Raw genomic sequence first — 23,646 nt, forward strand, 5'->3', positions numbered from 1 at the left:
TAGGTATCCTAAGCAACCCGCTGGCGGTGATGCAGGGCAGGCAGGACCAAGTTTGGACATCTGGTCCGGACTGAAGGACCTGGCAACAATTTCTGACATGTCTACTGTCACTGCATATGATACTGTCACCATTGACAGAATGGTGGAGGATTACATCGGTGACAGCATCCAAGTAGGCATGTCAGACAGTCCATACCTGTACTGGCAGGAAAAAGAGGCAATTTGGAGGCCCCTGTACAAACTGGCTCTATTTTACCTGAGTTGCCCCCCCTCCAGTGTGTACTCCGAAAGAGTGTTTAGTGCAGCCGGGAACCTTGTCAGCGAAAGGCGTAGGAGGTTGCTTCCACAGAATGTGGAGAAGATGATGTTCATCAAAATGAATTATCAGCTCTTCCAGGGAGACCAGCCTCCAGAAGGTACAGAGGGACCTGTGGTGGTGGATTCAAGTGGGGACGAGTTAATACTTTGTGAGGATGAGGATGTACACACTGAAGAGGGTGAGGAATCGGTGGATGAGGAGGATGAGGATGACATCTTGCCTCCGTAGAGCCAGTTTGTGCAGGGACAGATTAATTGCCAGCTTGTTTTGTGGGGGCCCAAACGAACCAATCATTTCAGCCACAGTTGTGTGGCAGACCCTGGCGCTGAAATGATTGATTTGTTAAAGTGTGCATGTCCTGTTTATACAACATAAGGGTGGGTGGGAGGGCCCAAGGACAATTCCATCTTGCACCTCTTTTTTTTCTTTGCATTATGTACAGTTTGGGGCCTAGTTTTTCTAACTGCCATCCTGTCTGCCACTGCAGTGTCACTCCTAGATGGGTCACGTGTTTGTGCCGCCCACTCGTGTCGCTTAGCATAGTCATCCAGCTACCTCGGTGCAACCTTTTGGACATAAAAACACTATTGTGAGGTGTGAGGTGTTCAGAATAGACTGGAAATGAGTGGAAATTAAGGTTATTGAGGTTAATAATAGCATAGGAGCAGAAAAACCTACAAATTCTGTGATTTTAGCTGTTTTTATGCTTTTTTTCAAAAAAATACAGATCCAAAACACAAAACCCAGAACCCAAAACACGGAAGGGTGGTTTTGGCAAAACCAATCCAGATCCAAAACACGAAGAAAGATCCAGATCCAAAACCAAAACACGAAAAGTGGCCGGTGCACACCCCTAGTTATAATGGAAGCTGGTTGCTGAGTTGCAGGGTTTCCAGAAGCTCAGAAGATTCTGCACATTACTGACAGCTATAATTCAAGAAGAGACCCAGACGTTTGCTGACACTAAATAATATTTCTACATATATTAACTCAGAATCCAAACAGAATTACAAGTTCTAAAAGTACAAAGTACACAGCGAAAAACAAAACATTATGGGGGAGATGTATCAATCTTTGGAGACAGATAAAGGGCCTGATTCAGATCTGCAATGCAGTGATCGCACGCCATGGCCGACTGTCGCCCATCTGCGCATGCATCAGTATGCGCATGCGCGAGCCAGTCTTTGCGATCGAGAAGCGATCGCCCGGAGTACACAGACGGCCCGCTGCTGTGAGTGACAGAATGTGCCGTTTGTGGGTGGTGACGGGGGAAGGTGATTGTAAACGGGGGAGTGGTGCTGCAAATGCAGGCGTGTCTGAGCGTCAAAACGGCGTAAACAGGGCATGCATAATTAAAGTGGAGCGTCAGTGTACACGTCACCTGGCTCTTTTTTTGACTGCAGCACTCACAGTGTTTGCGGTAGGGTGGCGTCCACCTCAAGCACTGCGTATATCTCCGATGGTTCTCGATGTTACCGATGGTTTAATATACTTCCTGGAGATGACATGTGCTGCGAAGGTAAAGGGGGCGGCATTAGACCAGCTTGCTATCGCTTTGCCGCCGCACGCTAAGACATTGAGGGCGTCCTTAAGTCAGGCCGTGCGATCGCGGAATTGGCATATCCGCCCCCTGACGGCTGCGAGAGAGTGCAGCATAGCGAGCGGGTCTGAATGAGCTCCAAAGTGCCAATCAGCTTCTGTTATTTTTCAAACACAGCCTGTGACATGAGTTTGAAGCTGATTGGTTGGTACTTTAAAGCCGGGTACACATTACCCGACTCACAAATGCAAGAACTTATTGGAGAATGGAGATGTATATCTGGCGGGCGGTGCATACTGCACGATCCAGTGTCCAACTGGCCTATACATCGTTCACCTGCACCATTCACCCTCATGGCGTCAGTAGCTGGGTCGTTCCATCTGCTGTGCACGCAAGGCCAACAGAACGACTCAGATGTCGCCGTGCGGGGACGCCTATGGTGCATACACACTAGACAATCTGGACGATATGTCGGTCCAATTCGCCATACTGTCTGAGAATTGTCTAGTGTGTGCCCAGCATAACTCTCTCCACTTTATCTCTCTCCAAGGTTTCATACATCTTCCCTTTAGTCTCTAAGTACTGCTATAGTACAACTTTTTATTTGTTTGTATTGTATGTCCAGATATTGTATTCAGATTAGTGGTGAATATGGCAACAGCTGCAGGGCTTATTGCTTGAGAAGCGGTACAGGAAGGTCAGTAGATGGCGCTGTGTCCTAACTTGTCACTGTTGTAGCTTCTCTTTGTTGTTACAGTGTACTGTCTTATGGGAATCTTGTTAGCAATGTAACAGTATAAAGAACATGTCTGCAGCTTGTTTTACATAAGGAAGGAGTGATTATTGTTCAGGGCATTAATGTCAGCATACAATACGTAATGTCGACATCAGAATGTTGACAGTCATAATGTCGACACGATTAAAATGTCATAAAAATAAATGTCAACAAAAAAATGTCAGCATGGACAAAATGTCGACATATGAAATGTCAACATTGTCAAAATGCCGACATTTCTATTAGGGTGACCGTTTGGGCTATGGTTAGACTCACACTGTAAACACAGTGCCGACATTCTGACCATGGTTACGTTTCATCAGTGTCGACATGCTGAATGACATCACGAATATGTCAACATGACGAAAGTTGATATAATACATTGACCCCCAATAGACAGCCTGCAGCTCAACTCCATTGCTTTAAAAATTGATTATTTTCCTCTCTTTAATATATGGCAGGGTTGCCTACCCTCCCGATTCGGGCGGGAGCCTCCCGATAAACGGGTGCAGCTCCCGCACCCCCGGAAAGGCAGGCAAGCCTCCCGCCTGCCGCTGATCCCACGTCTCCACCCCGCGAGTACCTGTTAAACCCCCGCAGCGGGGGGGCCGTTGACACGATTCGCGTCATTTTGGCGCCGCCCCCTGCTTCACAATGCCTGTTTTTTCGGCATTGTGTAGCGGAGGCGGGGGCCTAAATGACGCGATCGCGTGGCCCCGCCCCCTGTCACACCCGCAAACTGTCTTCAGCCCGCCCGGCCACGCCCCCTGTTCTGCCGATCTGGCTGCTCCCTCCCGGAAGGAGCAGCCAGATAGTCCGCAAGTATGATATATGGAGAATTCATATGTGAACAGAATCCAACATGGCAGCAGCAACTGTCAGAGCTGAGTGCGCCTCTGATGAGCTGCCGCGGACACTCACGTGCTTATTGCAAATGTATTAAGAGAACATTTTGAGGGGGTAAATTTACTAAAGTGAGAGTTTTTAGAAGTGGAGATGTTGCCCATAGCAACCATCAGATTCTAGCTATTATCTTCTAGAACAGGCCTGGCCAACCTATGGCCCTCCAGCTGTTGTGAAACTACAAGTCCCAGCATGCCCTGCTACAGTTTTGCTATTAGGGAATGCTGAAACTGTTGCAGGGCATGCTGGGACTTGTAGTTTCACAACAGCTGGAGAGCCACAGGTTGGCCAGGCCGGTTCTAGAAGGTGCTAGTTAAATGTTAAATAGAATCTGATTGGTTGCTATGGGCAGCATCACTTCTAAAAACTTTCACTTTAGTAAATATATCCCTTGTTCTCCAAGTTAGGGTAAAAGAAAAACCCTAAAAATGAGGTGTACAGTCCTTAAGGACATTAACGCTGCACCCTAAGGTTAATAAACAGCCAGTGCAGACTCTCATTTCAGCCTTTGTTTGTGACCTCCGTCCCCGCTTCCTGGAAGGGTTTCATTATTTGCCTGATGACTTACCAGATCCAGGCTCATTGCTTCAGTTGTACATTATCAGATTTACTAATCAGTAGACAATTTCCTTTGCTCAGTCATAGCATACTGTGCTTTCATCTGCAATCTATAGGCAACACTGCTTCAGCCTCTATACCATGCCGAGGAAATGTATTGTATAGAACAGAATGAACTCACTAAAATGCCATTATCGGGGAGGACTGTCGGGGATTTTGGATTATGTCATAACTATGTTTAAGCATTTTTTAATAACAAACAAGTCCCCACGAAATCTGGTTCCGGATCTACTACATATATGAGCAAAAAGGACATAATGGAAAAACATGTACTATAGATTGCGACTGCATTACAGCTAATAGTTATAGTGTATAGTGGAGATAATAAATACTGGAGGAGCTTGGATCATGTGAATTATTATACATATATATATATAATGTTGAAAGAAATTGGCACTACAAGGACCAACATTTAGATTAGGGTGCATTGGCCAGTGTGTACCCGCTATGCCACTGACGATGCACGTTCCCGCGCATCGCCAGCAATATTGCCCATCAGACCTGCATGCATATCGTCAGCGGGGACCTGCATGCCACATGCAGTATGGCCCCCGCCGTCGCTGCCTGCATCTGCATGCGTATATGCACCTGCCGATGCCAGCACCCCCGCAAGGTCCCGCCGCTTACGACATCACGCTTTGTAAACATTGCTAAGTGCGTACCCAGCTTTAGTGATATGCAGACCCAGGTCATGCTTATGCATTAGAATAAAAATTGGAAGTTGGGGGCCAAAAAGTCGTAAATTATGTTTAAATCTCACTCTATACGAGGCCTGAGTGTTCTCTTACAAACTTATCGGTGCCCCAGTGAAAAATTACAAAATAAAACTAAATTGTTTAGTTTATTAACTCAAAATTGGAACAGAGAAAAAAAACTAGACAAGGCTACAGTCACAGAAAAATAGCGTACAGCGTTACGGGGCGCGGCCTGACCACCATCACGGTGTTTTTAGTACGCTACTGGCCAAACCAGTTTAAAAATCTTCAACAATACAATATAAAACCATCCGAGAAGGCAAAACAAATTTGGATAAGAGGATCATCTCCTCTGTACTGTACAACCTGCTTTCTCTGCAAGAGATCAGATAAACCTGAAGTGGCTGTAAAGCAGAGTGTTGTTATTAGTGACAGTAAAGATAAGAGGGGCATTGATGCAGGGTCGAGTGTCTGTTGTGCACTTACAAAACAGCACTGAAATCTCTCAGGACAGTAGAGGCATCGCATCTCCTTCATGACTGTGCCCTTTACTCTGTAGCTGGTCCTGATGTACTGATGGAGCTGAGCTCAGGACACGTCTCTTCAAAAGCTACAAAAATCCAGTTTGCTGTAAAACGCTGTGAGAGCGACGTATCCGGCGAGGAACGTGCTGTAATACATTCTGCCCCATCTGCGCCCCATCGGTTAGACATCCACAATTTATAGGTTTTTTTTGCTTTCAGCTTTCTAGTCTCCAGGTTTTATTCTTCCACAAAGTGCTTATAGTTCCAGAGTCACACGAAACGGGATGCAATCGGGAAGCCGGCTGACATTATACCGACAGCCGGCTTCCCGACTGTCATATCCCGGTGAGGGTGAAATGCCCGGCGTCTAGATGTAGACGCTGCTCATTTCACTGACGCCCTTGAGACTGGCGCCCGGCATACCGATCGAAGGGATACCGGGCGCCGCGAGCAGACAGCCGCGGGGGGGTTAGGTTTATCGCTCCAGGGGGGGACTTAGGGTTAGGCACCCCCCGGGAGGTTAAGGTTAGGCTAGGGGGAGGGAGGGTTAGGGTTAGGCACCCCAGGGGGGAGGTTAGGGTAAGGCACCCCCCCGGGGACTTAGGTTTAGGCAGCGGGGAAGGGGGGGGTTAGGTTTAGGCACTTACAGGGCGGATTAGGGTTAGGCACTTGGGGGGGAGGTTAGGGTTAGGCACCCCTAAGGGAGGGTTAGGGGGGTAGGTTAGGTTAGTTAATACTTACCTAGGGACGATTGGGATTTCCAGCGCTGTCGGGCTACCGCTGCTGGGATCTGTTCCAGTGTGGGGCTGCCACTGCTGATTCCCACGAAACTGAATACCTCCCTTAGCTTCTTTCCTCTCCTCCTCATTACTTAGGTAAATAAAAGGTGCCAGACTACACCCTTGAAAGTGACCTAATGGCGTCCGATTTGCAGAAATGCGCAGGAAATGCGGACAATCTGCAATCTCACGCTGCCAATGTGCACCAAAAGAAATATATTCCATTTCACTGTTTACACATGTAACCTCTGCTCTCTACATCCATCAGGAAGGTAAGAGACATGGGAGCTTATGTATCAAAGCTTGATGTGAGATATATATCACCAACCAATCAGCTTCTAACTTACATTTTGCAGGCTGTGTATAAGAAATGATAGTTTGGAGCTGATTGGTTGGTGATATATATTTCACAATTTTATCTCACATCAAGCTTTGATATATATATATGCCCCATGAGCCGCTCATTACGTGGTATTCGCTGCTGTGCGATCCTCTATTCTCTGTCAGGCTTTCAGCTTTGGCATTTGCTGTGCGGAATGTTATGAATTATGAAGAGATGTGAGCAGCAACGTCTCTGGGAGTCCCTGAACACGTCAGTGTCTCTTGGCCACGATACAGTGAGTTATACAGCAAGTCTGTCTCATTGTGCGATTCTTCGGAGACCTGCTTAAAAAGATTATGTTGAGCCACAATTTTTGAAGTAGGCGCGCCTAGATTTCCGCCAGAGCACGTTGGTTTGTGGCGCAATTGGGTGGCCCTATAACTTTCAAAAGTGCCTGTGCTCAGTAATACGTTAAAACAATACATTTAACCAATGAAAGAGACACCTAAAGTATGTGTAATAACATATCAGCAATGCATTTTAAACAGAAGCGTTACGAGCTAGAACAAACAAATTTGACAAAAGAACACAAAGAAAGATCTAGGGGCCATAAGTTAAAGCCACATGTTGGCCATCCATGGGCTAGGATATGCTCTTCACTTTGTAGTCATTGCCAGATGGAGCTTTGGACCTCAGAGTCGGTTGTTGCGGCCGCACGGTCGTACGCCACCGATGTTCGCTAAACTGCGCATGCGTAAAATTCGCAATACGCGTGCGCAAACTAGCTATTACGATCAGAAATTGCTCTCTCCTTCAACTTGGCCAGGTCGTTAATTTGAGTGACAAGATGAGGCGTTTGTGTGTGGTAACAGGGGAAGGTGCTTGTGAACGGGGGAGTGGAGATCCGAACGCAGGCATGCCTGACTATGCAAACGGCGTTTTATGGGAGTGCATAATTACCAAAGTAGTGTCATGGCACATGTGACATGGGAGGTTTTGACACTGACTTGATCGTAGTGCTTAAGAGAGGGTATGGTCAACCTTAAGGTCTACGACCAGCTCCGATGGTTCCCGATGGTCTCGATTAATCCTTATATGCCCGGAGATGACGTGTAATGGGAACGAGAAGGGGGCGTATTTTTAGTCTTACGGCCGCATCCTCCCCTTGCTCGTCCAGCTAACGATCCCATCTTAACGACGCAACTTGCGAGCGCTTCATTTGCATATCCGGCCCCTTTTACCTTACGACCGTGCGGCCACAACGACCGACTCTGAATGAGGTCCTTTGTCTCTACAGTCCCAGCACGGTCCTGGAGGTCACCACCCATAGCACTCCACAATGGTCTGCATTGTCGTCATAAGAGTTGACATGTAGGAACGTATGGCCTAACGCGCTTAGGCTGGGCACATACTAGGCGACCCGCCACTGCGACGCCTGATGGTACGACGCCGCGTTATATCGGGTGGCCAGTACACACTGCACGAGCTGGTAAACGACCGCCCCACCTGCACCATTCACCTTCCTGGCATCGACAGCTGTGTCATTCCATCGACCAAACATGCCCGGCCGAAGGAACGGTGTCGGCGCTCGGGAGCGCGCATAGTCAGTCCAGACGCACTAGATGATCCGGATGATGTGTCAGTCCAATAATGGCATATCGTCCGAGATAACGTCTAGTGTGTACCCAGTTGAAAAGGTTGCAGTCACTTTTCGGATCTTCTAAGGGAAACAGGAGTCCTAGGTGTAGAACTAAATATGGTCTATTTTTGTTTAGTTGTTTTACTTTATTTTTTAATAAGCGATGACCCTCTACTATAAACAACTAAAAATCCCATAAAATTCACTTAAATAAAACGTAACACGTACAGTATTCTATTTTCCATGCACCTGGTTGTGGCATGTGGTTAAAATATTCCATCCAATATCTGCAATAACATCACTGGTGCACAGCCCGTAAATAGACCAAATAAATAGTGGTTTATAAGGCGAGAGAGAGAATTTCATGACATTGAGGTGCCACTGTGCTACCTTAGGCCGATTCGTCACAGCAGGCCTGGTTTTCAGCACGTGGGCGTCCGTTCCCTACTGAACATTAAACTACAGCAGTGAATAAAAAACCTGCTGAACCTTAACGCCGTGGTTTAAAAAGTTTCCACTTGAAAACCAGACAGCTCATCGCCGCGCTCACACGGGAAGGACTACAAGCATCTCGCTTTGGGGAGTAATAATTCACACCCCACACCAGATTCTGCAGATCATCTCAACTAACTTTTTTCAGTTCTTATGTTTTTTTTATTCATTTTTAATTTGTTGAAATAACTTAACTTAGTTGCTGTAGAACCACAAATAGATGCACAAATGAGACGTAAAACATTCACTTTTTTTTTTTACTGAATTTCACTTAAAAGTGCACCTGTCACTTACAGACATTCTGCTGGGCTTATCGGTATTCCTAGGAATGCCATCTGCGAAATTACCAGGAAGAGTGCCTCATGCATATTTATTAGATCTCATGAATATTAATTGCCTTATGAATATAGGTACAGCCCACAAAATGACTGCCTTCTCTGTGAGCAGGCAACAGGCAGTTCTGTCAATAACACAAAGCACGATGGGTAATTCTTCTTCTAAGTTAATTTGCTTCTCTTTTTTTTTTGTTTTCCTTTATGTGGTTATTATCAGTGAGATCAGTGGAAATATAGACATGAGCATTTGGGCTATATAATTACTAATTTAGGGGGGGGATTTATCAAAGCTTGGAGAGAGATAAAATTGTGAGAGATAAAGTACTAACCAATCAGCTTCTAACTTTCATTTTACAGGCTGTGGGGTATATGTACTAAGCCTTAGGGGTATATTTACTAAAGTGCAGGTTTTTAGAAGTGGAGATGTTGCCAATAGCAACCAATCATATTCTAGCTATTATCTTCTACAAGGTGCTAGATAAATGTTAAGTAGAATCTGATTGGTTGTTACTGGCAACATCTCCACTTCTAAAAACCAGCACTTTAGTAAATATACCTCTTTGAGAGAGATAAAGTACCGACCAATTAGCTCCTGTCAGTTTTCAAATACATCCTGTAAAGTGACAGTTAGTTGATTGGTTGGTACTTTATCGCTCTCCAAGGCTTGTGTTTGAAAAATGAACATTAGTAGCTGCTTGATTGGTACTTTATCTCTTATATTATTATCTCTCTCCAAGCTTCGGGTTTATTCACACACAATGGACCTGATTCAGAGCCGCTCGCTAGATGCGATCGCTCGCACCCAGCGTATGTAAATTTGGCAAAGTAACGGAATGGCAGGCGCTCGCTCGGAAAGGCATAAGCACGCCCACTATGTGCGAGCGATCACTTTGGGTATGCAGACGCCCATTGGCGCACGTCATCTGAAGGAAGTTTATTAAAACATTGGTACATTGAGGCGCTTGTGGTTGCCTTGCCTTACCGCAAGCACTGCGAGGATTTCTGTGTAAAAAAAAAGGCTGGTGACTTCTACAATGACGCTGTCTGTTAATTATGCACGCCTTAGAAACGGCATTGCAACACTCAGGCACGCCTGCGTTCACACCTCCACTCCCCCGTTATTAGTGTCCTGCCCCTGTTACCACCCACAAACGGCCTCTCCTGTCACTCATTACACTGGGCTGTCTTTGCTTGGCGAGCGAACGCATTCCAATCGCTCTGAGTAGTTCACGCACGCGCAGTACGAAGCGTACGCATGCGCGGTCGCTTAACATCGTCCGCGTACGAGCGAGCAGCCGCTTGCGACCGGGTCTGACTGAGCTCCAATGTTCATAACAGGCTCTTCCCTGCTGTTGTTGCGGAGTAAGGGTACATTAGCTACTCAAGTACCTTTGTACGTCACCTGCGACAGAGCCCTCAGGAGGCAAAAGCAGCCTCACAGGCTGTCAAAAACGTGATAGATTGATCACTACAGCCAAGCGCTGTAGTGTTACTCACGGCAGCTTGTGGGGATGCCATAGTCATGCTTTTTCCCCAAATAGGAGTCACATGAGATGAGCCCCCACCGAACTACTCCTGTAGGGGAGGGGCGGTTTTAAGAATCAATTAAGTTGACGTGGAAAATCCCCTCTAAGCACTGATTATACCAGGAGAGCTTTGATATAAAGGAGCACATAAATGTAGATAGGGAGAAATCACGCTCACATACCCCGTCCTCTCCTAGCACCTGTATAATAATCCGTCACTTGTGACTGCAGCTTGGCATAGAGTCGGATTGAGCGGATGAGACTTGATACCGTGAGCAGGATAAAACTAGCTGCGCCCTTCCATTTTTGATTCAAGTCATTTTTAAAACAGAGCACCCTATGGCACGAGGCCAGCAGCTGTAATGAGGTCTGAGGATTCCCAGCAGCCTGACCCCCTCTGACCATGCCTTTAGTTTCATTCAGTCTCCAGCGGTCAGAAACTCCAAGCGTCTGGTTTAGCATAATGTCACATAACCGCTAAATGATGGGTTTATCTAAACAAAAGCAACGATATGACTGGAAGGCAACAGCTACAAGAAAAATATACACTGTCTATAAACTTATGTACATGCAGTAAATAGATACAAGCTTTGGATATATATGTTTTATTTGGATTAGATCTAACTAACATATACAAGATAAAACTGTAAACATAGGGAAGGAACGTGGCAAAATTTTGGGGCAGCTTCCAAATTTCCCCACTGCACTCAGGGCTTGATTCAGTAAGGATCGTTATTGCGATCGCAGATGCGATTACGCACTCAGACCCGCTGCGAAAATATGCTAATGAATGCTATTACAATGTACTCGCACAGCCAGCATAGAGACTGCCGCCCACTAACGCTATCTCACATCCGCAATACCTCGCAGTCCTGTGTATACATCGGGAACATCGAGTAATATCGGCCTCTCACGCACAACTACAACAGGTCAGACCTTACTCAGATATTGCTAACCTTGTCGCACGCAGTGACTACTCAAGCTGCGTAGGCCGTCGCAGTGGCTAATTTATGCACGCCCATGCAACGACGTTCAGAAGGGTAACCCCCCTCCTCGTGACCACCCGCAAACGCGCACAGCCTGTCACTCACTCTGCGATGGATTCTTATCTGCGCAGGTGATCGCAGTGTGATCGCAAAGCTAACTCGCACACGTGCACCTGCGCACCATCGGCAGTTCTGCGTACACGGTTGCAATCCGTAATTAATCGGGCCCTCTATTTTTACTAGAATGCTCTCTGCATTGAACAACGGTCACTATAATGTTCTTTGCATTGTAGAAGCACTAAAATATACTATGGATTATATAGCAGACACTAGAATGCTCTATGCATTGCACAGTGGGCCTGATTCAGAGCCGGACGCAATCTGAATCTGGCCCATCCTACCTAAAATTGGTGCGGCCTTCTGGCCGCACGCATAGCTGTGGGTGACCACCCACAGCTTATGCGAGCGGCCAAAAAGATGGTCGCGATGGTCAAGACCATCGCGACCATCAGGCTTGCGACAGAGACCCTTGCGGTAGGGTCTCGTCTGCCGCAAGCCCGGAGTGCTTTTGGCTCTATCAGAGCCAAAATCACTCCCACTGACATCACTAGTGATGTCAGTGGGGCCGGACCCAGACAGTAGGCGTTCCCATGGGAACGCCTCCGTCTGGGCAGCCACGCCCCCGCCACGCCCACCAAAGGGGGCGTGCTGTCAATCACCATCGACAGCACGCCCCCTTTGGTGCGAGACCCGAGCGATGGCTTCCCCGTCGCTCGCTGGGTCTCGCGCATGCGCACGACGGAGCAGTCTCCGTCATGCGCATGCGCATTTGGGTAACATCGACCCTCTTGCGAGCGTACAGCGTTCGCGAGCGGGTCTGAATGAGACCCAGTGGCCTCAAGAATTCTCTTTACATTGTATAGAAGGTACTAGAATGCTCTCTAAAGATTTGGTTCTGTTGAGTAAGGGAAGGAAAAGCATATGACCTTGCTCGTGAAAGCTTACACTCTAAAGGGGAGGGGTGGACAGGCACAGAGGGGAGAGACAGTGAGCAAGGAGCATAGAGCAGTGGGTTAGGATGAGAGCTGGGAGGCTTTGATGAAGTAGTGCGTCTTGAGAACTCATTTGAAGCTTTATAGAGAGGTGGAGAGTCTGACTGGGGGAGGGAGAGAGTTCCAGAGAAAAGGAGCAGCACGGGCGAAATTTTGGAGGAGGGAGTAGGAGGCAGGGGTGTATCTAGGGATCCGAGTCTGACTCTCACTGGCTGGCGGCTGTGTGTTTGTAAACTGTGTAGCGCAGACCGATCTCACTGCGATCTGCCCAACACTTAGGGGTAGTCCACCCATTGGCTGCTGGTGGCACTGCCGAACGGCGCCCCCCTTTGGCTGGCACCCCCTGCGAGTGCCATCCTGGCCATTGGGTAGATACGCCCCTGGTGGGAGGAAGTAATCAGTTGGGAGGAGAGGCGGTAAGCAGTAGAGCGCAGTGGGCAAGTGGGAGGGTGAAGGGAGATAAGGACAGAGATGTAAATAGGTGAGGATTCGGTGCATAAGATTCTCGCGTGATCACTGAACTTTGGGAATGGCCAGTTATGCATTTTTGGTCATACGTGAAAATGCGATCGAAATGTGTATGCACAGCTCCGGAGCATGCACTGCGCAAAAAGACTCTGCAAACAGGCCTACAGTCAAAAATTGCAAAAATAGCGTAATTGCGCACACATATAGAGCCGACAGCATATGCGCCTGTTTTACACCATCATCATCAGTGTGTATTTACACCGACCCTATAGCAGGTGCACAGGATATGACTTGTAACAGGCGCATATATACGTGTTTCTGCAGGTCTGCATGTGCCGCTGCGGTACTTGCCCTACATTACACTGCTCCATTCCCCTCACATTTGCAGATCAAACTGGAGCAAGATACGCCATGCAAACCGGCACATTGCTCACCAGTCACCGAGCATCAGCCCCAAATAATCTGCCTGATTTCTTAGCTGTGACACTGTATCTTATACCGACTCCCTCCCCGCCATCCGCTCCAACAGTCCGGTTGTGTATTTACGCACATGTGTGGCTATTGGTAAATGGCTGGCAGCAGTCTGACCTGGGATGTAGTAGGCAAATTAGGGGCTTGGGCAATTTTGTCATGATTTATACAATTAGAACAGCAAATATACACCGTGGGCCTGATTCAGATCCACACGCAATTGCCATCTCAGCTGCGATTAATCAGAATCGCAATTGCGAAAATATGCTAATGACTCTCCTGCCGTCCAGGGCTTAGAGACACCCACTGAAAGCATCTCACATCCGCCGCTCATGCGCAAAACCGGAAACATGAAACGCAGTCTAAGCTGTCGCAGACACAGCGGGTCTCCAGCTGCGAGCAAGAACGCAGAGGCTAATATATGCACTTCCAGAAAGCAGTGTTTAAATGGCCCGACGTGCCTGCGTTTTTCTAACCCCCCCGTTACCTCCCCCAAAAGCTGACTACCTGTCACTCACTTTGCGAGTGATTCCTCTTTGTGTTCATGATTGGAATACAATGGCGGCGCGTGCACGGTGTGGCATTCACGCAACAATCGCTCAATCTGCGTAAATATCGACATTGCATGCAGATCTAAATCAGGCCCTTCATTACATATATATATATAAAACAACGTTGAAACACTCAGGCACGCCTGCGTTCGCATCTCCAACCCCCGTTAATAGTGTCCTGCCCCTGTTATCACCCACAAACGGCCTCTCCTGTCACTCATTACCTTGGGCTGCCTTTGCTGGGCAAGCGAGAGGGTTGCGATCGCAGTGTGCAGTTTGCGCACGCGCAGAACGAAGCGTGCGCATGCGCGTATGCAGAACATTGGGCCGCTTGCGAACGCACAGTGCGAGCGGCTCTGAATCAGGCCCTAAGGTTTTTTTTTCTTTACCTGATCAAATACCAGATGCACAGAATGATATATAACACAGTCATTAACTGATGACTCAGAGTATGTGAGTTCTAATTTGTCTAGTGCTAATAAAACTGTTGCTATAGATTACCTGAGCTGACTCAGGGCCTGATTCAGAGCCGGACGCTCTGACCAGAGCGCTCGCTCTGAATCAGGGCCCTCCTACCTAAAAATGGAGCGGCCTCTTGGACGCTCGCATAGCTGTGGGTTACCATCCACAGCTTATGCGAGCATCCATGATGATGGCGTGATGGTCAAGACCATCGCGACCATCGGGCTTGCGACGAGACCCTGCAGTAGGGTCTCGCTGCCGCAAGCCCTGGAGTGATTTTGGCTCTATCAGTGGGGCCGGACCCAGACGGTAGGCATTCCCATGGGAACGCCTCCGTCTGGCAGCCACGCCCCCGGCACGCCCACCAAAGGGGGCGTGCTGTCACTCACCATCGACAGCACGCCCCCTTTGGTGCGAGATCCCGAGCGACGGCTACCCCGTCGCTCGCCGGGTCTCGCGCATGCGCACGACGGAGCAGCCTCCTTCGTGCACATGCGCATTCGGGGACCATCGACCCGCTTGCAAGCGTCCTGCGCTCGCGAGCGGGTCTGAATGAGACCCAGGGCGCCTATCGGATTGGCTCCTTACATCACAACAGGTTTTCTATCTCTAAATTCCAACAGGCAGCCTGAGCGTGGAAGCAAAGGCCCGTCTTTGTGACTCTCAGCTTTTCACTTCATCTCTGTGCTCTGGTTTGTGAGCAGCGTAGTACAAATCGGTTCTGTTTTAATGCTCCTTTTCAATGTTTCTTTCTTTTGCAAGCCAGGCAATTTTTCTCACTATAAAAAGGGAACTATGGGCCTGATTCAGAGCCGCTTGTAAGCGGCCGCTCGTTCGCTCAGAGCGATGTTTGCCCAACTGCGCATGCGTAGGGATCATTATACGCATGCGCGAACCAGTCAGTGTGGTCTAAATTCATGTGCTCGCAAAATAGCGAATGCCTGATAATTTGAGTGACAGAAAGAGGCGTATGTGGGTGGTAACGGGGGAAGGTGCTTGAAAACGGTGGAGATCCGAACGCAGGCGTGCTTAAAGGTCAAAACGGGCGTTTTATGGGTGTGCATAATTAAAACAGCAGCGTCATTGACCACGTCACTGGGTTATTTTATAGTCAGAACTGCTCGCAAAATTGTGGTAGCAAAAACCAACCCCAAGAATAGCGAGCAGTTCATACCCTGGTCGATGTACTCGATTAATCTAATAAATAGCGGACATGACGTAGGATGCGAGCGGCCAGGGGGCGTATTTTTTCAAAAAACGACCGCAAGTTTGGTTCGCTCGTTCAGACCTAGAGGCGTGAACAGACCGCAAAGAGCGAACGGTTGATTTGAATAGCCACCCCTATTTTCTGGACGAGCGAGCGCTAATTGCGTCCGGCTCTGAATCAGGCCCTATGTTATCGGTTTGGTTTGTTTCTTCTTCACATAGGCCCTCATTCAGAGCCACTCGCTAGCGGCAGTACGCTCGTTCCGAGCGATGTTCGCACATCTGCGCATGCGTACGGTTTTTAGTACGCATGCGCGAACCAGTCAGTGCGGCCGAAAATCGGTGGTACGCAATATAGCGAGGGCCTGCTATTTTGAGTGACAGAATGAGGCGTATGTGGGTGGTAACAGGGGAAGGTGCTTGAAAACGGGGAGTGGAGATCCGAACGCAGGCGTGCTTAAAGGTCAAAACGGGCGTTTTAAGGGAGTGCATAATTAATACAGCAGCGTCATTGACCACGTCACTTGGTTTTTTTTAACTCAGAACTGCTCGCAAAATAGCGGTTGAAAACACCAACCACAAGAATAGCGAGCAGTTCATACGCTGTACGATGTACTCGATTAATCTAATAAATAGCGGACATGACGTATGGTGCGTGCGGCCAGGGGGCGTTTTTATCAAATAAACGAGCGTATGTTTTGCTCGCTCGTTCAGACTTAGAGGTGGGAACAGACTGCAATTTGCGAACGGATCATTTGAATAGCCACCCCTTGTTTTTGAACGAACGACCACAAATAGCGAACGGCTCTGAATCAGGCCCATAGTATCAAGTTAGTAACAATCGTTTTTTCTTTCCTTTACATATTTGATGCTGCCTTCTGGTGGAAATAATGGGCGGTACACACTGACTTGACGATATGTTTGGCCGGATCGGACGACACGTCGGCAACATCGTCTGGTGTGTACCCTCAATGACACTGATGATGCGCGCTCCCTGTATGAAGGTCTGACGGGCGACATCGTTGGCGGGGGGGCCATGATGCCGAATGCGGCAGACCACCGCCGTCGCGGCGTCGCTCCTGACAGCAGCGTGTATGCCCTTGCCGATGCGGGGACCCCTGCTGGTCCCGTCACTAACGAGATCGTGCTGGGTGCACATTGTTAATACTGAAAGGATGACATAACCCCTTTAGTGAGTGCACCTGTCACTTTACAGGCAGCTTTTGAAAAATAGCAGGAGCAGATTGGTTAGTACTTTATCTCCGTGCATTTTATCTCTCTCCAAGTGCAGGATGCATCAACGCCAAAAATGCTGTTTTCGGATGTTTGGCTGCATTTCCCATATGCACCAAACCCCAGAAAGCTTGCGCATGCGCAGGACTCTTAAACCCGAAAATCCCCACACCGCTAAGGAAGACTCTTATTGGATGATCTGTACTTTGCTTAACTCTACATGCGCACGGTGTTATTCACATAGACTGTTGCACCGATAAGACTCACACGTAGCACATGGATAATAGTACTGACATAGACTGTTGCACCGATAAGACTCACACGTAACACATGGATAATAGTACTCACATGGACTGTTGCACCGATAAGACTCACACGTAACACATGGATAATAGTACTCACATAGACTGTTGCACCGATAAGACTCACACGTAACACATGGATAATAGTACTCACATAGACTGTTGCACCGATAAGACTCACACGTAACACATGGACAGCCGCGATTCTCATAGAACTTCATTTGGCACTCATGAAAATTATTTTAATTTCATATAGGCCTATCAACTTTTTTTTTTCTACCATTACTAAAATACTTGTCATAGTCCCTGACTTGTTGCGGTTATAATTGCTAGTTATGGGTCACCATGTGAGACGTTTTATACATGAGTTTTACAGAAAAACTCCACGTGCTGCTACATACATTACTAAATGCACAACGTGATGTTTATTCAACAATGTAAAAACAATTCTGCAATGACTCGAAACCATTTATTGTCTCTTGAAAAAATAAACTGGTTCCAGTACGTTGATGATTAATGGGATAGTTAGAGAAAAATGTCTAGTTTTTAGTTTATTTTACTCCCACATAAAATTAGGGAAAGGTGATGCAATCTGAGGGAACATGGGGCCTAGCATGGGGGGCCCCAGATTTTTCTAAGATGAATAATCTTTTTTTTTCTATGGCAAAGTACAATGGAATCTTGCGGCAGCCCAGAGCCCACTTACCCACTAGGCAAGCTCCTGCCTAGGGCCCAATGGGCACTGGGATGCCCGGATTACTGTGAATAATTTTTCTGTGCGTTTTGTTGACAAATGTACATTAATTTTACAAAAAATCCTTTTATCTTTACAAGGAATAAGCCCCAAATGCATTCCATGCCACAAAGAGCTTACAATCTATTTGTAGTAGATGTCTGCTATTGACGTTCATTTGGCAATAAGCAGTATTTATCAGTGCAGTGTAGTTGTCCACGATGTTTAGGACATAGCCGCAGTCTTATGCTGGGTACACACTAGACGATATATCGGCCGTACAGCTGATGAACGATATATCGGGCCGGACATCTGCAAGTGTGTAAACCCAATACATATTTGAATGACGCCCTTCACCGATATTGCGCATCGGCCATGCTGCACTACAGGTGCGATATGTCCCACAGACATGACGTGCAATATTGTTGTGTGTACGGACGACTAAACGGCCGCACAATATGTTGAACGCAGGAACCTTTAAAAACGTCATCCCAACAGGGCGGGCATATTTAAATGGGTACTTCTAAACAGACATATCGTGCGGCCGATTGGTAAGTGTATATGCCAGGATATTGTTGGTGCACATTGTTTCCTAAATCGTTATATCGGTTGATCGTTCTTCACATCTTACCCCACATTGCTCTTTGAAGTATTCAAGTATTTTATTCATTGTACCAATCTTCATGCTAAATACATTTGCTCAAAACCGATGTTGCCAGTAAGGCATAAAGCACTTTGTACCTCATGCCTCAGTCATGTTACAAGTTTTAGTGAGTAGGCTGAAGACTGGTTTAACCCCCAACTTATTAGCATTGTTAGCCTTGTGCCTCATGCCTCACTCAGTTCCTAGTGAATAGAAAGGCTGAATGTTGGTTCAGCACACAGATCGACAGCTTCACGACTCAATCACGACTTGCAGGCAGCTGCAAGATTTTGGTGATGTAGCAATAAAAACAATGGGCCTGATTCAGAGCCGGACGCAATTAGCGCTCGCTCGTCCTGAAAATAGGGGTGGCTATTCAAATGAACCGTTCGCTGTTTGCGGTCTGTTCACGCCCCTAGGTCTGAATGAGCGTACAAAACTTGCGGTCGTTTTTTGGGAAACTACGCCCCCTGGCCACTCGCATCCTACGTCATGTCCGCTATTTATTAGATTAATCGAGTACATCGAACAGGGTATGAACTGCTCGCTATTCTTGTGTTTGGTTTTTGCTACCACAATTTTGCGAGCAGTTCTGGCTTAAAAAAAACCCAGTGATGTGGTCAATGACGCTGCTGTTTTAAATATGCACACCAATAAAACGCCCGTTTTGACCTTTAAGCACGCCTGCGATCGGATCTCCACTCCCCGTTTTCAAGCACCTTCCCCTGTTACCACCCACATACGCCTCATTCTGTCACTCAAATTAGCAGGCATTCGCTATTTTGCGAGCACATGAATTTAGACCACACTGACTGGTTCGCGCATGCGTATAACGATCCATACGCATGCGCAGTTGGGCAAACATCGCTCGGAGCGAACGAGCTGCCGCTTACGAGTGGCTCTGAATCAGGCCCAATATTTTTTAAGGTAGTTTTTGCCTTTTATTAAAATAATAAAAATAATTTAAATCCTAAGGCTACATGGTCAAAATCTCGTCGCTGCCCGGCAACTCCCAGGCTATTTGAGTGGTTGTGTCTTTTTACAAATTTATGGAAACACAAAATGTTTTTGAGGAGCTCATTTGAACAAAAGTTAACTTAAATGTTAACAGACAGGGTCACTCCTAAGAAAAGGAATCCCAATGTAAATTTGGTGTTCAATTTCCACCATGTAATCTACATGACAGGCTATAGTGATATACGGAAAGTTCTGAGAGTACCACTTTGACAGAGCATTTTAGCGGAAGTCACCATAAATTAATAGGACGGGCAAAATTTACTAAGCAGCAGCTTCTAAACCCAAGCAGTTTGGTGGCGGTTTGGCGACGGTTTTGCTACCCGCAGATTTACTAAGGCCAAAACCGCTGGAAAACCGCCGTTAAAACACATTTTAGAATAGAATAGAACAGGGCTGTCCTTTAGAAACTGCCGCAAAAACCGCCACCAAACCCCCGGGGTTTAGAACCCGCCATCAAACCGCTGCTTAGTAAATATTGCCCGACATTTCCTAAAAGAGCAGCAGGAAGCTCCACAACAATAGCTAGAACACTACAAATATACCATCGGATCTCATAAATCCTCTAATATCTGCAAAGACACCAGCTGAGTGCTTCCTCACATAATGACAGGATGGTGACAAATTGCAAAACCAAACTGCCTCATATTTTCACCACAATACGACGCAGCATCTAATTTTACACCATTTTACCCCGCCTGGTAGCGAGAGAGAAAAAATACACTGTGCACGGTTGCACTAAACAGCAGATTCTTCATGCAGCCCCTGTTAGAATAAACTTTCAGCTCTTGTCTTTTCCAGAACATATAACGTAAGTGGTGCCCTGGGGGTGGTAAGGTGCAATGAGCTCTGTAAAGCGGGCTCACCTGTCCATCAATGACACCTGCGCCCCCACCCAAAATATATGGCTGCTGCAGAACTCCTTTGAAGTCTGGCCTTGTATAATTTAGAACCTAGATCTCCAGACAGAGTATGAAGTGCTTTTCCAAGCAGTTCTGCAGCAGTTTCGGCTACCTGGGAATAGCCAGACAGACCGGTGGAACAGACTCCAAAATGTGCTGTTTTGGGGGGACGGTGTGTGTGTGGGAGGGTCTATAGGGTACATCACTCATTTGTTTGTCTGCTGTAAATGCAGGGAATGGCTTTAATGACAATAATGACATAGGGATTTGCCAAAAATTGATTTGTTACTTATTAGGATATAAACTGTGGCATTTGTACAGTATAGTAACCTAAGTGATATCTATAACATTTATACCAGGATACCATCCAGATAACAGCAGGCAAAAAAAAAACACAGATGCCACAGAGTGTACATGACAACCCCTCTTATTTATGTAGACAGGAATAATCTGCATTAAGCAATATTTGGGCTGGTGATGTATGTGTAACACACAGCAATGACAGGAATTACAAACACCTCCTCATTCCCTGCTCCAGACTCTCCTTAGGCGATGTCAGGGATGGTGTGTAGTGAAATTGGCTGTAAATAACAGCCCTGTGCACAAGCCAAGGGTGGGGGGCACAGGAAAACCCCTGTATCTATGGAAGACACCCAGCCTTGGGGACTAGATTGCAATTAACCTCTTCAGTGCTGGAGGGAGACAAGGATGCAGCAGCCTTTGCAGAATGACAGGTGATTTTAACAGGAGGGATCCCCAGCAAGTGACATGGGATGAGGGGCACTCACCTGTCTCAGCAGGCTCGTCTCTGGCATGCACAGACGGGCAGTTTATCCCAGGCTAGAGGAGCTGGAGATCTCTGGGATCTGTCAGAAGGATCCACTGGGAGATGGGGGTAGGCACACATAGAGACCCACGTGTGTCAGGCAGGACAGTCAGCCCCTGTGCTGGTGGAGAGCTGTCTCACTCAGATCGGCATCGCCGCTGCCATCCTCCTCTATAGCTGTGAGTGGGTTACTCCCTTCCCCCTGCCTCCTCCCAGGCCAGTGGTTGACTCCCCTCCCTCCTTGTGATATGCTCAGACAGTACCACTCAGCACAGCACACAGGCGAGATCGGCTCAGCCTATGGGCACTGGGACAGCAGCATCTGGGGCACTTGTTAAATAAACAACACATCATAATAATACAGTGATCTGGGAATTCTGCCTCACAGTGGTGGCTTGCTGCATCTTATGTTCCTCATGCATGATACAGTGTCTTGCAGTCACCAGGACAGGAGCTGCAGGATATTTATGTTTTGCAAACTATAATATTTGCATCATCAACATGCATTAAAACTTCAGTGTAATGCATACAGTACATGTATTTGTTGCTATAGAACAAGGGCTGGCATACTGATGCAGTCTTGTCTGTGCCTTATGGTATGCCTGTCTTGCAACGAAGAGGCTTCCTGCATACAGTCCTCTTTGCATGGACCTTGCTCCTGTGGTTTCCTCCAGGTGCCCCAGCTTCCTACCGCAGCCCCCCAAAAATATATTCATAAGCGATTGATATTTCGAGAATAAATTTGACCTGGTTTGTGATCCTTAAATTAGATTGTAAGGGGTAAATTTACTAAAGTGAGAGTTTTTAGAAGTGAGATTTAGAAGTGATGTTGCCCATAGCAACCAATCAGATTCTAGCTATTATCTTCTAGAAGGTGCTAGTTAAATGTTAAGTAGAATCTGATTGGTTGCTATGGGCAACATCTCCATTTCTAAAACTCACTTCTAAACCCGCTCACTTTAGTAAATTTACCCCTAAGCTTTCCAGGGGCAGGACCTGGTATGCCTGTGTAAATTATCTGATTATACTTTTCTGCAGAGTTAGTATCAGGGCCGTAGCTAGGGTAGTGCGGCCGGTGCCATGGCACAGGGCACCACAGGTAATGTGGCGCTGTTTGGGCCTGTAAAATTTCTGTTTATTATCATTCTTGCTTGTAGCTTCCTCTTATTTCATCTCCTGGCCTCCCCTATCTCTTCCCTGGCCCTTCCCCATGAGGCCATGGCCCTTTTTTGGGTGCATTATGTCCCTTTGAAAAATGAGGGTTGCGCCAAAGCTCTTTCTGGCACAGGGCACCAAAAAGTCTAGTTACAGCTCTGGTTAGTATACACTGTACATAAAATCATAATCATTTAAATCTGCACTAACAACTAGGCTCCAATTTCTTCTTTAATTTAGCTTTTCCTAGGGGTGCCCGAGGAGTTGCAAAATGCTGGGCATCAGATGGTAAGGCACTTTGCCGTTAACCTTTTACTATGTATGACTAGTACCCTGAACGGGTACTAGTCATACTTTCTTAGATTTTATTACGGATGGTCATCAGAAACCGATGGTTCACAACCGTTGATGTTTCCAATCCGATGGTGGAGCTTTAGCCTTGTGATGCCAGGATTGTGATGGTTGCCACCATTGCATTATTTTTTTTGTTGTTGGGCATTCTCCCGTTATGTAAAACGCGACAGGGTGAAACACTGACTTGGCGTCAGTTCTCTTACGCATGCACAAGCTTACTTTGCCCTGTGCCATCGATGGTTTAAACCATGGATTAGTTTAGATAACAATAGTCACATGTGATCAAAAGGCGTTATCAGATGGAGTAAAGGCTCCAGCAATTCGATTCTGCCCTTCCAATGGCAAGGCCGTGACTAGGCCTTGCCATTGGAGAGCGGTACCAGGGGCGTATCTATAATGGGTGCGGGGTGTGCGGGGCACACACCCTGCACCCATAGTATTACTTACCTCCCCGGAGTCCCAAGTCGGAGCGGGTGTCCGGCGCTGTAAAGACGACTGGAAAATGGCCGCCGGCGCTGGCCGCACACACAGCTCATTGCGCTGCCAGCCGCCGGACAGAGAGGAGGAGGCCCATGTCGGAGACTGCACACGGCCCCCCTCTCTCTAGAAACTCCATCATTGCCCCACAGCACCTGCATCTGGCTTGCAGCCTAGAACAGCACCATGCAGCTTGTAGAGCTGCTCAGAGCGTTCTTAAAATGTTCCATGCAGTGCTCTTCATCCTGCTGCTAGGGCCCCACTCCCTTGACGTGGCATCACATGTTCGAGGTGGCGGGACTGGCACAAGGCAAAAAAAATCTGCCCTCAATGCCATGTCAATT

The 23,646-nt window shown here is 47.3% G+C and overlaps 1 protein-coding gene across 3 annotated transcripts in view; it reads right to left on the minus strand.

Moving 5' to 3' along the window:
* PRR5 (proline rich 5) overlaps window positions 1–21,471 on the minus strand; it is a 161,199-nt gene extending 139,728 nt beyond the window's left edge. For all 3 annotated transcript variants that reach the window (XM_088478309.1, XM_088478306.1, XM_088478304.1), the window contains exon 1: window positions 21,279–21,471. The gene's annotated coding sequence lies outside the window, so the exon portion shown is untranslated. The remainder of the gene's footprint in view (window positions 1–21,278) is intronic.
* Between the last annotated feature and the right edge of the window lie 2,175 nt (window positions 21,472–23,646).

This window comes from Taudactylus pleione, unplaced genomic scaffold (genome assembly GCF_031769625.1).
Source record: "Taudactylus pleione unplaced genomic scaffold, aTauple2 ptg000212l, whole genome shotgun sequence".
NCBI classification, from domain to species: Eukaryota; Metazoa; Chordata; class Amphibia; order Anura; family Myobatrachidae; genus Taudactylus; species Taudactylus pleione.